Source organism: Oryctolagus cuniculus, chromosome 3, assembly GCF_964237555.1.
Source record: "Oryctolagus cuniculus chromosome 3, mOryCun1.1, whole genome shotgun sequence".
NCBI classification, from domain to species: Eukaryota; Metazoa; Chordata; class Mammalia; order Lagomorpha; family Leporidae; genus Oryctolagus; species Oryctolagus cuniculus.
In genome coordinates this window covers 55,954,588-55,969,569 of record NC_091434.1, presented here as the reverse complement: position 1 = coordinate 55,969,569, position 14,982 = coordinate 55,954,588, and the positions used below count along the sequence as shown (strand labels likewise).

The window sequence follows — 14,982 nt, the reverse complement described above, 5'->3', positions numbered from 1 at the left end:
CTCCAATGGTAGAGCTAGAAATGTGCCAGGGGATCCCAACTCAATCTTATCAAGGAGACATGTATCAATGCCAGCTCACTTGGTAAAGTGATAAGTATAAGTACATAACCGATCAAAAAGATAGGGTAATTGTCAAAGAGATTTCACAAATAAGACAAGTGTCCGCAAATAATGAAGGATAGAATTAAAAGGGAGAGAATGATCCTGTTGGGGAAGCAGGACACACAGTAGACTCATAGAATGGCAAACGCCCTAAACAGCACTATGGCCCCAGAATCAATCCTTGGGGCATTCGGATCCAGCTAAAAGGCCCATGAGAGTCTCACAGGCATGGAAAGCCAAGACACAGTCACAAATACATCCTGAATGAAAGATCTTGGTGAACAAGACCCCAGCAAAGAAAGAACGGGCCATCAAAGAAGGAGGCACCTTTCTCTGAAGGGAGGAAGGAACCTCCACTGTGATATAGCCTTTACTAAACAAATTCAGAGTTGGGCTGGCGTCATGATTCAATAAGCTAATCCTCCGCTTTGCGACGCTGGCACACCGGGTTCTAGTCCCGGTCGGGGCACCGGATTCTATCCCGGGAGCCCCTCTTCCAGGCCAGCTCTCTGCTATGGCCAGGGAATGCAGTGGAGGATGGCCCAAGTGCTTGGGCCCTGCACCCCATGGGAGACCAGGAGAAGCACCTGGCTCCTGCCATCGGATCAGCGGGGTGCGCTGGCTGCAGCGCGCCAGCTGTGGCAGCCATTGGAGGGTGAACCAACGGCAAAGGAAGACCTTTCTCTCTTTCTCTCTCTCTCACTGTCCACTCTGCCTGTCAAATAAATAAATAAATAAATAACCAAATTCAGAGTTGGTGAACTCAAGGGGCTTCCATAGCCTCGACAGCTCATGGCAAGAGCCTCAGGTGATTACTGACATAATAAATAAGAGTGTCAATTGTTAAATCAACAACAGGAGTCACTGGGTACATGCTCCCCATGTAGGATCTCTGTCCTTAACGTGTTTTACTATGAGAGTTAAAGATAACACTACTAGTCGAACAATACCCTATACCTTGTGCAGTTGTGTGAGTGCAGTCTGTTGAAATCTTTTCTGTATATACAGATAATTGAAAATAAAACTCGATGAAGGGTGGGATGGGAGAAGGAGTGGGAGAGGGCAGGGCTGCGGGAGGGAGGGTGGGGAGGAGCCACAACAATGCAAAAGTTGCACTTTGTAAATTCACATTTATTAAATTAAAAAAATGGAAAAAAAAAAAAAAAAAGAAGATCGCGCAAGTCCTTGCACCCCTGCACCTGCGTGGGATACCTGGAAGAAGCTCTTGGGTCCTGGCTTGGGATCGGCACAGCTCCGGCCTTTGTGGCCATCTGGGGTTTGAATCTGTGGGTGGAAGACCTCTCCTTCTCTCTCTGTGTAACTCTGACTTTCAAGTAAATAAAAAATCTTTAAAAAAAGAAAATTTAAGAACTGATATGTTAGTGTTTGGCTTTTTAGACCATTTTCCCCCATGGAATGTTTTCTGCATCATATTCTACTTTAATTATTGACCACATTGGTACACCAACATGAATTATTTTTACTAGTTTATCCATGATATGATTTTACTATCTCTTTTACCAGTTTCTTTGCATTGCATTATTTGGGGTAGATCACTTATAAAGAATATGCAATTAGATTTATTTTATTTTAATAATGATAAAACACTTTTAAAAGAAAGGTCATTGTACAAATGTTTAAAAATCCAATTTTAATGACAAATGCTTTAGTACCTGACCTTAACTTGCATCAAATTCTACAATTTATGAAATTGCTCCTTATATCCACTATGAAAGGTATGGTATCATTTCATTTTCTGCCTTTTCCTTCTCCTTCTCATCCTTATATTTGCAACATAACTGACAGGTATTTAGAGATTTAATCTTCAGTTTCTTTCTCTGCATTCTTTAATACAGTATAAGAGGTTTACATTTAATCCAGTCTAAGAGATTTGCGTTTTCATAGAGCAAGTAAGCTCTCTGTAAAAATATGCTTTCTTAAAATCTTGTCTTCTCTCACAAATTTCTTATAATTTTTACCAGTGCTAAGTCTTGCTTTTTTTGTTGAGTGACCATCCATCCTGCCAGAAAAAGATGAAAATGTGAGTAATTTTTTGCTCATATATTAGAAATAAAGCATTAACTGAAATTGTGTTCTTTGTTCAGCATTTTTTGTACTATGGTAATATATAACTTAAAACATAACTTTACAGTCATTTAACACTTAACATAAGGATCACTTCATACTACTTTTGCATTAAAAAATTCTAACTTGTTATTGTTAATATATCATCATACTCTCTATTCCAATTTTCATACATGTATTTCAATAACTGAACTCTTTAGATAACTTTTGTATTTATTCCCTCTTTAGATAATTTGTGTATGCCTCCTCAGAATTTTATTTTTAAAGCTATTGATTATAATTTTTGTTATTATTATTAAAACTTCTGAGTCCAGCAATGTGGCATAATGGGTTAAGCCACTGCATGCAATGCTGGCATCCCTTATGGGTGTTGATTTCTTGATCTGGCTGCTCCACTTCTGACCAGCTCTCTGCTATGGCCTGGAAAAGCAGCAGAAGGTGGCCCAAATCTTTGGGTAGCCCAAGGGCACCCACATGGAAGACCTAAATAGAGGTCCTGGCTCCTGGCTTTGACCTAGATCAGCCCCAGCTTTTGTGGCCATTTGGGGAGTGAACCAACATTTGAAAGATCTCTCTCTCTCTCCCTCTCTTTTCTCTCTAACTTTGCCTTTCAAATGCATAAAATAAATCTTTAAAACTACTTTTCCTAGCCGGCGCCGTGGCTCAATAGGCTAATCCTCCACCTTGCGGCGCCGGCACACCGGGTTCTAGTCCCGGTCGGGGCGCCGGATTCTGTCCCGGTTGCCCCTCTTCCAGGCCAGCTCTCTGCTATGGCCAGGGAGTGCAGTGGAGGATGGCCCAGGTGCTTGGGCCCTGCACCCCATGGGAGACCAGGAAAAAGCACCTGACTCCTGGCTCCTGCCATCGGATCAGCGCGGTGCGCCAGCTGCAGCGGCGGCCATTGGAGGGTGAACCAACGGCAAAAGGAAGACCTTTCTCTCTCTGTCTCTCTCTCTCACTGTCCACTCTGCCTGTCAAAAATAAAAAATAAATAAATAAATAAATAAATAAATAAAACTACTTTTCCTATGAATGAATTCTATAAATGTGTAAAATTTTATATTTGTTTTTGTTCGTAGTTTTCTCTAATAATTAAAAGAAAAACAATTTTCTTTTGAAAGGTAAACATTTGACAAGACCCACATAGGTAACTTTGGCAATAATAAATTGTGAGAGTTCAAACTGAATTTCTCACAGAATTTCTGTCATTTCAAATTATTTGCCAATTATTGCTTATTAGTTGGTGTTAAGTACAGAACAAAAATTTCTCTCAGAATTCTCTAAATTCTAAGATATTAAATGGCTTATAAGGCAAAGTAGTTACCAGATCCTGGGTTTTCATAGAATGAGTTTTGTAAAATGTCTGTAAATGCAAAATCTTTTATTTTTACTACATTTTCAGTTCCTTAAATTCTGTGTTATTCTGTTTCCTTCGACGCTTGTAACATGAAGGTAGCATTATTGTCTCTTGTTAGTACAATTTACATACGAGTTGAAGTCTCAATGAAAAAAAAACACTGTTAAAATATTTTCAAAATCTTGTTAATAAGACCTTATGTACATGTTATGGGTTTCATTTCCATTCTTCAAAATGCCTATATTCATATTTGGTTAGGCTAGACATAGCTTAATGTGGGCAAAATGCAAGCCCACATGGTGTGATTTCCCTGCTAGCAATGGTGTTTTCATGTTGAAACATCATTCCTAAGCAAAAGCTTTTCTAAATTCAAAGTAAACTGGTGAGAAGAAAAATGGGAGAAGTCATACCACTAAGTTCCTAAAATATGTTCCCATCAGGTGCAATATTTAAATATTTCATATCTTTCAAAGATCTATGTAGAGTTTAATGATGTCAAAACAACCAAAGAAAATAGTTGAACAGAACAAAATTGTAATTCTGTTAAGTAGTAGACCAGTTGATTGAATTTTGTAAAACATCATTTTATCTTTTTTTTTTTTTTTTTTTTTTTTGACAGGCAGAGTGGACAGTGAGAGAGACAGAAAGAAAGGTCTTCCTTTGCCCTTGGTTCACCCTCCAATGGCCACTGCGGCTGGCGCACCGTGCCTATCCGAAGGCAGGAGCCAGGTGCTTATCCTGGTCTCCCATGGGGTGCAGGGCCCAAGCACTTGGGCCGTCCTCCACTGCACTCCCTGGCCACAGCAGAGAGCAGGCCTGGAAGAGGGGCAACCTGGTCAGAATCCAGTGGCCCGACTAGGACTAGAACCCGGTGTGCCAGCACCTCAATGTGGAGGATTAGCCTATTGAGCCGCGGCGCCGGCCTAAAACATCATTTTATCTAATATTAAACACAAGTGTGCATGTTATTCTTATCAGATTTATACCCAGTAATGAGTCATAAATGCTAATAAAATGAGTACATATGTATATTGGATATATAGAGTATTAGTTAAATAAGCTCTCTCTCTGACACTCCACCTAAAAATAAAAATAAACTTTAAAATTTTAATTTGTGTGAAAGTCAAAAGGAGTTACTGTGCTTATGCTTGTTGTCACAATAGGAACATAGAAAGGAAATTAAAATGGAAAATAGGATGAGTGCTTGGCCCAATGGTTAAGACTGCCACTTGGGATGCCTGCATCCCATATTGCATCTCTGTCTCTGACTTTCAAATAAATAAAAATAAAATTTAAAAATTTATTAATGGAAAAAATTTCAATGTGAATATATAATAGTTATAGCTTATGAGATTAATGTGCTTATTTTAAAAATAAATTATACATAATTAAGTTATAAGATATATAATAATTTGTAGAAATTGTGCAAGATCTTGCTATACCAGTCATAAAAATAAATCCTCAAATGAAATGTTAGATTATGTGATATTAATGTTTAATATCTTGTGATATTTACTCAAAATATGTTATAGTCTAGGATAGGTCTAACCTCAGTTATAAGATTTAAATGTTTTGTAGCTTGATATATTACCCCAGTGGCCTTATGTATGAAATATGGATAATTTGGACCTGCACCTTTTATATAAGGCTCTAGATATTTATAAAATGCCTCTAAGAGTGTATGGTTTTTAGCCTAATCACAACATAGAAGGACACTTTATTGAATAGATGTGACTAATTCATAACAGAAAAACAATTCCATAACCAAGAAATATTTTATAACCAAATAATGGAGATATTCCCTTATTAACTAGAAAGGACTTAAAAATAATATTCTAAACATAAGTTTACTCCAAGGAATGAAAATGTTATTAGTACTGGAATAAAATTTAATCAGATAAAAATAAAAAAAAATACCCCATATCCATTAGCCATAAGTCTAAAGTTGATTTTAAGTGATCTATTTGACAAATACAAAATGGTCTATTGCTTTTGTTGTTTAAAGGTTTCTAGGGAAAAATAAAAATAACTAAGATTTTCCACCTCTAAGAGCCATAACAAATATTTCAATAGAAAACAACTCTTCTATAAAGGTGTAATAAAACAGCAATATCATTCTGTATCCCTAGAACAATAAACTTTCCTTAGGTACCATTGGCCGAAAATCTGATTATTATTTCACTGCAAGAGCAATGTTGTGCTTTTTAACTGTCATGATTATGGAGATTTTTAAGATTAGAAGTGAACTTCTTTTTTTACACCAGATCTTTGGCAATTGGTTCATAATTTTACATTGTTTTGGGCCAATTTCAATTTGTTATGTGAAAATAGTTGCTCTTATCTTTAGTTCCCTTGGAATTTTAGAGTAAACTCACCATATTACATTGTAGTTCAGTTTCAGAAAATATTATTCCCTTTTAGTTTATGCTCCATTGCAACTCAGAAGGAAATAAAACTGAAGTTTACAAGCAACACAAAGTAAAAAGATTAGCTTTTATTTCTGTTACCTTTAAAGGCTGAATCATTCTCTAATACATTGAACTAAAATACTTAAATGTTGTCCCTATCAAACATTGAACTTAAATGTTGTGCTTAGGAATATTTGAAGAACAGTCTATGAGTATTCACAGTCCTTTAGATGTTCAATTTATATTTGTATTAATTTTTATCTATGCAAATTGTTTATAAATTCATCAGAGAGGTGATCACACACAGTAACTATATACATGTGTGTGTGTGCAGTTTATGATGCCCCTATCTCAAACATTAAAAATAAAATGGTTCCTACGAGAATAAAATAGATATATAGATAGATAAATGGTTGATGTTAGCTGTGTCACTCAGTCTTCTCAAATTGCCATAACACAATATAACAGTTTGGATGCTGGGTGGTTTAAAAACAAATTATATTCTTTGTTTTAAGAATTATTCATTTATTTGAAAGGCAGAGCTACAGGGAGGCAGAGGCAGAGAGAGAAGGGGGGGAGAGAGAGAGAGAGAGAGAGAGAGACATAGACATAGACATAGACATAGACATAGACATAGACATAGACATAGACATCCACTGGTTCACACACCAAATAGCTACAGTGACCAGAACTGAGCTGGTCTGAAGCCAGGAGCCAGGAGCTTCTTCTTGTCCCCCATGAGGATGCAGGGGCCCACAGACTTGGGCCACCTTCTACTGCTTTCCCAGGCTGCAGCAGAGCTAGTTCAGAAGTGGCACAGCTGGGTTTTGAACCAGCGCCCATATGGGATGCTGGCACTGCAGGTGGGAGCTGTGCTAGCTATGCCACACCACCAGTCCCCAAACCAATTTATGTTCTCACAGTTACACAAGATCATGGTCAGGGTTGGTTTCTGGCAAGGCTTGTCTACTTGACTTGTAGATGATGATTTTCTCATTCAGTCCTCATGTGATATCTTCCCTATGCTTACTGAGAGGAAGATTTTGGTCTCTCTCTCTCTCTCTCTCTCTCTCTCTCTCTCTCTCTCTCTCTCTCTTCATATAGGGACACCAGTTCTAGCAGATTAAGTCCTATCCTTATAACTTCACTTAACATTGATGATCACAATAAAGGCCTTATCTGCAAATACAGTCATACTGGGATTAGGTTATAGCATGTGATTTGAAGGTAGGGAGGGATACAGTTCAGTCCATAACAACAGTATTTGTCATTAATTCTCCCTATCAGGTTATCAAAAAAGCCAATTATTTCTCTGACATGATAGTGTTTCTCTGAAGAATTTTCTGAGGGGAACATTTTGGTACAGTGTTTAAGCCACTGTTCGGGAAGCCCACATACCACATTGGAGTGCCTTAGTTGGAGCCCTGGCTCTGTTTCTCATTCGGCTTCCTGCTAACTGACACATTAGGAGGCAACAAGTGATGAATCAAGTACTTGGGTCCTTGCCACCCTGTGAGAGATTCAGACTCCCATATTTGGCCTGTCTCAATCCCACTGTTTGAGGCATTTGGGAAGTACATCAGCAGAATGATGAGCTCTGTCTCTTTCTCATCTCTTGCTTTGCTTGTAAATGGATAAAAATACATGAAACATTTTTTTTTCTCCATGCAAATGCTTTTAATATAAGTGAAAAAGTTATTTAGGTAAATAAAAACAATGAAATGTTAATAGGAGCTATGACAAAAAATATAATATAAATACATTTTCCAATTTACATTTCTAAACTGATGAAGATTTGAATAAATGCTCTCAAGAGGATGTGAGTGGCAGGCATTTGGTTTAGTGTTTGAGACACCTGTGTCCCATATCAGAGTGCCTGGGTTGGAGTCACTCCCAGTTCCAAGCTCCTGTTCATGTGCATGCTGGGAAGGCAGCCGGTGACAGCTCAAGACATTGGGCTCCTGCCGCCCACATTTCTCAGCTCCCAGCTTCTGTCTGGCCTTGCCCCAGCCATTGTGGACTTTTGGGAAGTGAATCAGTGAATTGGGATCTCTAGGTCTCTCCATCTCTCTCTTTCCATCTCTTTGCCTATCAAATAATTTTTTTAACTTTTATTTAATGAATATAAATTTCCAAAGTACGGCTTATGGATTACAATGGCTTCCCCCCCATAACGTCCCTCCCACCCGCAACCCTCCCCTTTCTCACTCCCTCTCCCCTTCCATTCACATGAGGATTCATTTTCGATTCTCTTTTATACAGAAGATCAGTTTAGCATACATTAAGTAAAGATTTCAACAGTTTGCTCCCACACAGAAACATAAAGTGAAAAATAATAGATGATTTTTTAAATGATGATGAAATCAGATCAGACCTATTGTCAAGTTTAATCCAAGTGAGAGTCAAGTTGGGAATTGATAATTTCTTCTTCTTCTTTTTCTTTTTTTTTTTTTTTACAGAAGATCAGTTTAGTACACCTTAAGTAAAGATTTCAACAGTTTGCACCCCCATAGAAACACAAAGTGAAATATACTGTTAGAGTACTCCTTATAGCATTAAGTCTCAATGTACAGCACATTAAGGACAGAGATCCTACATGAGGAGTAAGTGCACAGTGACTCCTGTTGTTGACTTTACAAATTGACACTCCTGTTTATGGCATCAGTAATCTCCCTATGCTCCAGTCATGAGTTTCCAAGGCTATGGAAGCCTTTTGAGTTCTCCGACTCTTATCTTGTTTAGACAGGGTCATAGTCAAAGTGGAGGTTCTCTCTTCCCTTCAGAGAAAGGTACCTCCTTCTTTGAAGAACTGTTCTTTCCACTGGGATCTCACTCACAGAGATCTTTCATTCAGGGTTTTTTTTTTTTTTTTTTTTTTTTTTTTTTTTGCCAGAGTGTCTTGGCTTTCCATGCCTGAAATACTCTCATGGGCTTTTCAGCCGGATCTGAATGCCTTTAGGGCTGATTCTGAGGCCAGAGTGCTGTTTAGGACATCCGCCATTCTATGAGTCTGCTGAGTATCTCGCTTCCCATGTTGGATCACTCTCCCCTTTATTTATTCTATCTGTTAGTATTAGCAGGTACTAAACTTGTTTATGTGCTCCCTTTGACTCTTAGTCCTTTCATTATGATCAATTGTGAACTGAAATTGATCACTTGGAATAGTGAGAATGCATTGGTACATGCCACCTTGATGGGATTGAATTGGAATCCCCTGGTATGTTTCTAACTCTACCATTTGGGGCAAGTCAGCTTGAGCATGTCCCAAATTATACATCTCTTCCCTCTCTTATTCCCACTCTTATGTTTAACAGGGATCACATTTCAGTTAAATTTCAACACTTAAGAATAACTGTGTATTAATTACAGAATTAAACCAGTCATATTAAGTAGAACAGACAAAAAAAAACTACTAAGAGGGATAATGTATTAAGTTGTTCATTAACAGCCAGGGCTATGCTGATCAAGTCACTGTTTCTCATAGTGTCCATTTCACTTCAACAGGTTTCCTTTTTGTGCTCAGTCAGTTGTCAACGATCAGGGAGAATATATGATATTTGTCCCTTTGGGACTGGCTTATTTCACTCAGCATGATGTGTTCCAGATTCCTCCATTTTGTTGCAAAAGACTGGATTTCATTGTTTCTTACTTCGGTATAGTACTCTAAAGAGTACATATCCCATAATTTCTTTATCCAGTCTACCGTTGATGGGCATTTAGGTTGGTTCCAGGTCTTGGCTATTGTGAATTGAGCTGCAATAAACATTAGGGTGCAGACCGCTTTTTTGTTTGCCAATTTAAATTCCTTGGGGTAAATTCCAAGGAGTGGGATGCTGGGTCGAATGGTAGGGTTATCTTCAGGTTTCTGAGGAATCTCCAGACTGACTTCCATAGTGGCTTGACCAGTTTGCATTCCCACCAACAGTGGGTTAGTGTCCCTTTTTCCCCACATCCTCACCAGCATCTGTTGTTGGTAGATATCTGTATGTGAGCCATTCTAACCGGGGTGAGGTGAAACCTCATTGTGGTTTTGATTTGCATTTCCCTGATTGCTAGTGATCTTGAACATTTTTTCATGTGTCTGTTGGCCATTTGGATTTCCTCTTTTGAAAAATGTCTATTGAGGTCCTTGGCCCATCTCTTAAGTGGGTTGTTGGTTTTGTTTTTGTGGAGTTTCTTGATCTCTTTGTAGATTCTGGTTATTAACCCTTTGTCTGTTGCATAGTTTGCAAATATATTTTTCCCATTCTGTCGGTTGTCTCTTCACTCTCCTGACTGTTTCTTTTGCAGTACAGAAACTTCTCAGTTTGATGCAATCCCAATAGTTGATTTTGGCTTTGACTGCCTGTGCCTCCCAGGTCTTTTCCAGAAACTCTTTGCCTGTGCCAATATCTTGAAGGGTTTCTCCAATGTTCTCTAATAACTTGATGGTTTCAGGTCATAGATTTAGGTCTTTAATCCATGTTGAGTGGATTTTTGTGTAAGGTGAAAGGTAGGGGTCTTGCTTCATGATTCTGCACGTGGAAATCCAGTTTTCCCAGCACCATTTATTGAATAGACTGTCCTTACTCCAGGAATTGGTTTTGGACCCTTGATCAAATATGAGTTGGCTGTAGATGTTTGGATTGATTTCTGGTGTTTCAATTCTGTTCCATTGGTCTATCCATCTGTTTCTGTACCAGTACCATGCTCTTTTGATAACAACTGCCCTGTAGTATGTCCTGAAATCTGGTATTGTGATGCCTCCAGCTTTGTTTTTGTTGTACAAGATTACTTTAGCTATTCGAGGTCTCTTTTGCCTCCATATAAATTTCAGCATCTTTTTTTCTAGATCTGAGAAGAATGTCTTTGGTATCCTGATTGGAATTGCATTGAATCTATAAATTGCTTTTGGGAGAATGGACATTTTGATGATGTTGATTCTTCCAATCCATGAGCATAGAAGATTTTTCAATTTTCTGGTATTCTCTTCTATTTCTTTCTTCAAGATTTTGTAATTTTCATCGTAGAGATCTTTAACGTCCTTTGTTAAGTTTATTCCAAGGTATTTGATTGTTTTTGTACCTATTGTGAATGGAATTGATCTTAGCAATTATTTCTCATCCATGGCATTGCTTGTGTATACAAAGGCTTTTGATTTTTGTGCGTTGATTTTATATCCTGCCACTTTGCCAAACTCCTCTATGAGTTCCAATAGTCTCTTAGTAGAGTTCTTTGGATCCTCTAAGTAAAGAATCATATCGTCTGTAAAGAGGGATAGTTTGACTTCTTCCTTTTCAATTTGTATTCCTTTAATTTATTTTTCTTGTCTGTTGGCTCTGACTAAAACTTCCAGAACTATGTTAAATAGCAGTGGTGAGAGTGGGCATCCCTGCCTGGTACCAGATTTCAGTGGAAATGCTTCCAACTTTTCCCCATTCAATAGGATGCTAGCTGTGGGTTTTTCATAAATTGCTTTGATTATATTGAGGAATGTTCCTTCTATACCCAATTTGCTTAGAGTTTTCATCAGCAAAGGGTGTTGAATTTTATCGAATGCTTTCTCTACATCTATTGAGATAATCATATGGTTTTTCTTCTGCAGTCTGTTAATGTGGTGAATCACATTGATTGTCTTGCACACATTAAACCATCCCTGCATACCAGGGATAAATCCCATTTGGTCTGGGTGGATGATTTTTCTGATGTGTTGTTGTATTCTATTGGCGAGAATTTTATTAAGGACTTTTGCATCTATGTTCATCAGGGATATTGGTCTGTAATTTTCTTTCAGTGCTGCATCTTTCTCTGGCTTAGGGATTAAGGTGATGCTGGCTTCATAGCAAGAATTTGGGAGGATTCCCTTTTTCAATTGTTCTGAATAGTTTGAGAAGAATTGGAGTTAGTTCTTCTTTAAATGTCTGGTAGAATTCAGCAGTGAATCCATCTGGTCCTGGGCTTTTCTTTGTTGGGAGGGCCTTTATTACTGTTTCAATTTCTGTTTCAGTTATGGGTCTATTTAGGTTTTCTATGTCTTCATGGTTCAATTTTGGTAAATTGCCTGTGTCCAAGAATCTATCCATTTCTGATAGATTTTCCTGTTTGCTGGCATGCAAGTCCTTGTAGTAATTTCTGATGATTCTTTTGATTTTTGTGGTGTCTGTTGTTACTTTTCCTTTTTCATCACTGATTTTATTGATTTGTGTCTTTTCTCTTCTTTTTTTAGTTAGTTGGGCCAATGGGGTGTCAATTTTTTTTCATTTTTTCAAAAAACCAGCTCCTCGCTTGGCTGATTTTTTGTAATTTTTTTTTTTTTGGATTCAATCCTGTTAATTTCTTCTCTGATTTTAATTATTTCTCTTCTCCTACTAGATTTGGGTTTGGTTTGCTGCAGTTTTTCTAGGTCCTTGAGATGCGCTGAAAGTTCATCTATTTGGTGCCTTTCCAATTTCTTGATATAGGCACCTATTGCTATAAACTTGCCTCTCAATACTGCTTTTGCTGTATCCCATAAGTTTTGATATGTTGTGTTGTTATCCTCATTTACTTCCAGAAAGTTTTTGATTTCTCTTTTGATTTCTTCTATGACCCATTGTTCATTCAGGAGCATGTTGTTCAGTCTCCATGTGTTTGCATACTTTTTAGGGTTTCCTGAGTTGCTAATTTCCAACTTCATTCTGCTGTGGCTGAGAAGCTGCATGGTATGATTCTAATTCTTTAAAATTTGCTGAGACTTGCTTTATGGCCTAGTGTGTCATCAATCCTAGAGAAGGTTCCATGCACTGCTGAGAAGAATGTAAAATCTTTAGCTGTAGGATTGAAAGTTCTGTATATATCTGTTAGATCTATTTGGGCTATAGTGTCGTTTAAATCTACTGTATCCTTGTTGATCTTCTGTCCTATTGATCTGTCTATTTCTGAGAGTGGAGTATTGAAGTCCCCCAGTACTATTGTATTGGAATCTAAATCTCCTTTTAAGTCCCTTAACATATCTTTTAAATAGACCGGTGCCCTGTAATTAGGTGCATATACATTGATAATCGTTACATCTTCCTGTTGAATTGAACCCTTAATCATTATATAGTGCCCCTCTTTGTCTCTCTTAACAGTTTTTGTATTAAAGTTTCTTTTGTCTGATATTAATATGGCTACACCTGCTTTTTTTGTTTCTGTTGGCATGGAATATCTTTTTCCAACCTTTCACTTTCAATCTTCATGCCTCTTTGTTAGAGAGATGTGTTTCTTGTAGGCAACAAATAGTTGGGTTTTGTTCCTTGAGCCAGTCAGCCAATCGGTGTCTTTTAACTGAAGAGCTAAGTCCATTAATGTTTAATGTGACTATTGATACATAGTGACTTTGCCCTGATATTTTCCCGGAGATATTTTCTAGTATATGCTTTGAGCTTCCCATGCTCTTTTACTGGTAGGTGTTCTTCCTTTACCTTCTTTCATATTGATGGCCGTGTTTCTGTGTTTCTGAATGTAGCACATCTTTAAGTATCTTTTTTAGAAATGGACGAGTGGCCACAAATTCTTTCAATTTCTGTTTGTTATGAAAGGTCTTTATTTCACCTTCATTCACAAATGAGAGCTTAGCAGGATATAATATTCTGGGCTGGCAATTTTTCTTTCTTAGCACCTGTTCTATGTCTCACCATTCCCTCCTAGCCTGTAGTGTTTCTGATGAGAAGTCTGCTTTGAGTCTAATTGGAGATCCTCTGAGAGTAATCTGACGTTTCTCTCTTGCACATTTTAGGATCTTTTCTTTATGTTTCACTGTGGTAAGTTTAATTACAACATGTCGTGGTGAGGATCTCTTTTAGTCATGTTTATTGGAGGTTCTATGAGCTTCCTGTACTAGGATGTCTCTGTCCTTCTCCAAACCTGGAAAGTTCTCTGCTAGTATCTCACTAAAAAGGCCTTCTAATCCTTTCTCTCTCTCCATGCCTTCAGGAACTCCTAGAACTCGAATGTTGGTTTTTTTAATAGTATCCTGTAGATTCCCAACAATATTTTTTAGATTTCTAATTTCCTCTTCTTTTCTTTGGTTTGACTGTATGTTTTCCTGTGCTCTATCTTCTAAGTCTGATATTCTCTCTTCTGCTTCACCCATTCTGTTTTTAAGGCTCTCTAATGTGTTTGTCATTTGATCTATTGAGCTCTTCATTTCATTTTGATTTCTCTTCATTATCACACTTTCTTGTTCTACTAGTTTCTGCGTTTCATTTTGATTCTTCCTTAAAATTTCATTTTCTCGAGAGAGATTTTCAATCCTGTCCAATAAGGATTTCTGTAGTTCAAGGATTTGCTTTTGAAAACTTCTAAATGTTCTTATCATAAATTTTTTGAAATCCGTATCTTGCATTTCTTCTATTTCATCATCTTCATAATCTTGGCTTGGGGTGTTTTGTTTATTTGGAGGCATCATAGTGTGATCCTTGATCTTGTTCCCTCGATTTTTGTGTTTGTTGCTTGGCGTAGTTAATTCTTTTTCCCTCACTGTGTGTTTTTTTTTTTTTTTTTTATACTATGTCTGTGTTAATTGCCTGCCTGCTGTTGGAGGAGCCTTGGAGGCTTGAGATGGGTGTGGCCTGAGAGTTCTGCTTGGTTGTTCCGGGTTACGGGTGTGCAAAGGTGACACCCTCAGGTTATGTGTGGTAAATCTCTCTCTCTCTTTATTTATTTATTTATTTATTCAGGAGGTAAGTAATACCACACGGCTGTGCAGAATTGATGGTATTTAGCTTCCGATCTCTGGCTTCTACCCAAAGAGTCCGTGCAGGCTCCGTTTCTCCTCTGGACTCCCACTGGGTTGCCTAGGCTACTGAATTGTAGCGACTCAGTTCCTTAGCTCTCCCCTGTTGTTATGTATATCCAGAGTGGGGCCTGCTCTTTGTCTCTTGCTCTCCTTTGCAAGGTTGGCGGAGAGAGAAACTAGAGAGAAACTCGTCTGTACCAGCACCCTCCCACCTTTTTTTTTTCTTCTCTCCTGTAGTCTGGTGAACTTTCCCACTCCCCTCTAAATTTTGTCTGCCGTTTCCCCTCCAATTT

General features: G+C 38.0%; 1 long non-coding RNA gene across 1 annotated transcript in view; it reads left to right on the top strand.

Annotated features, from left to right (window-relative positions):
• Positions 1–14,982, top strand: part of LOC138848962 (uncharacterized) — a 115,675-nt gene that overhangs the window by 84,187 nt on the left and 16,506 nt on the right. The window contains exon 4 of the long non-coding RNA XR_011387207.1: positions 2,085–2,143. This is a non-coding gene — a long non-coding RNA (uncharacterized lncRNA). The remainder of the gene's footprint in view (positions 1–2,084; positions 2,144–14,982) is intronic.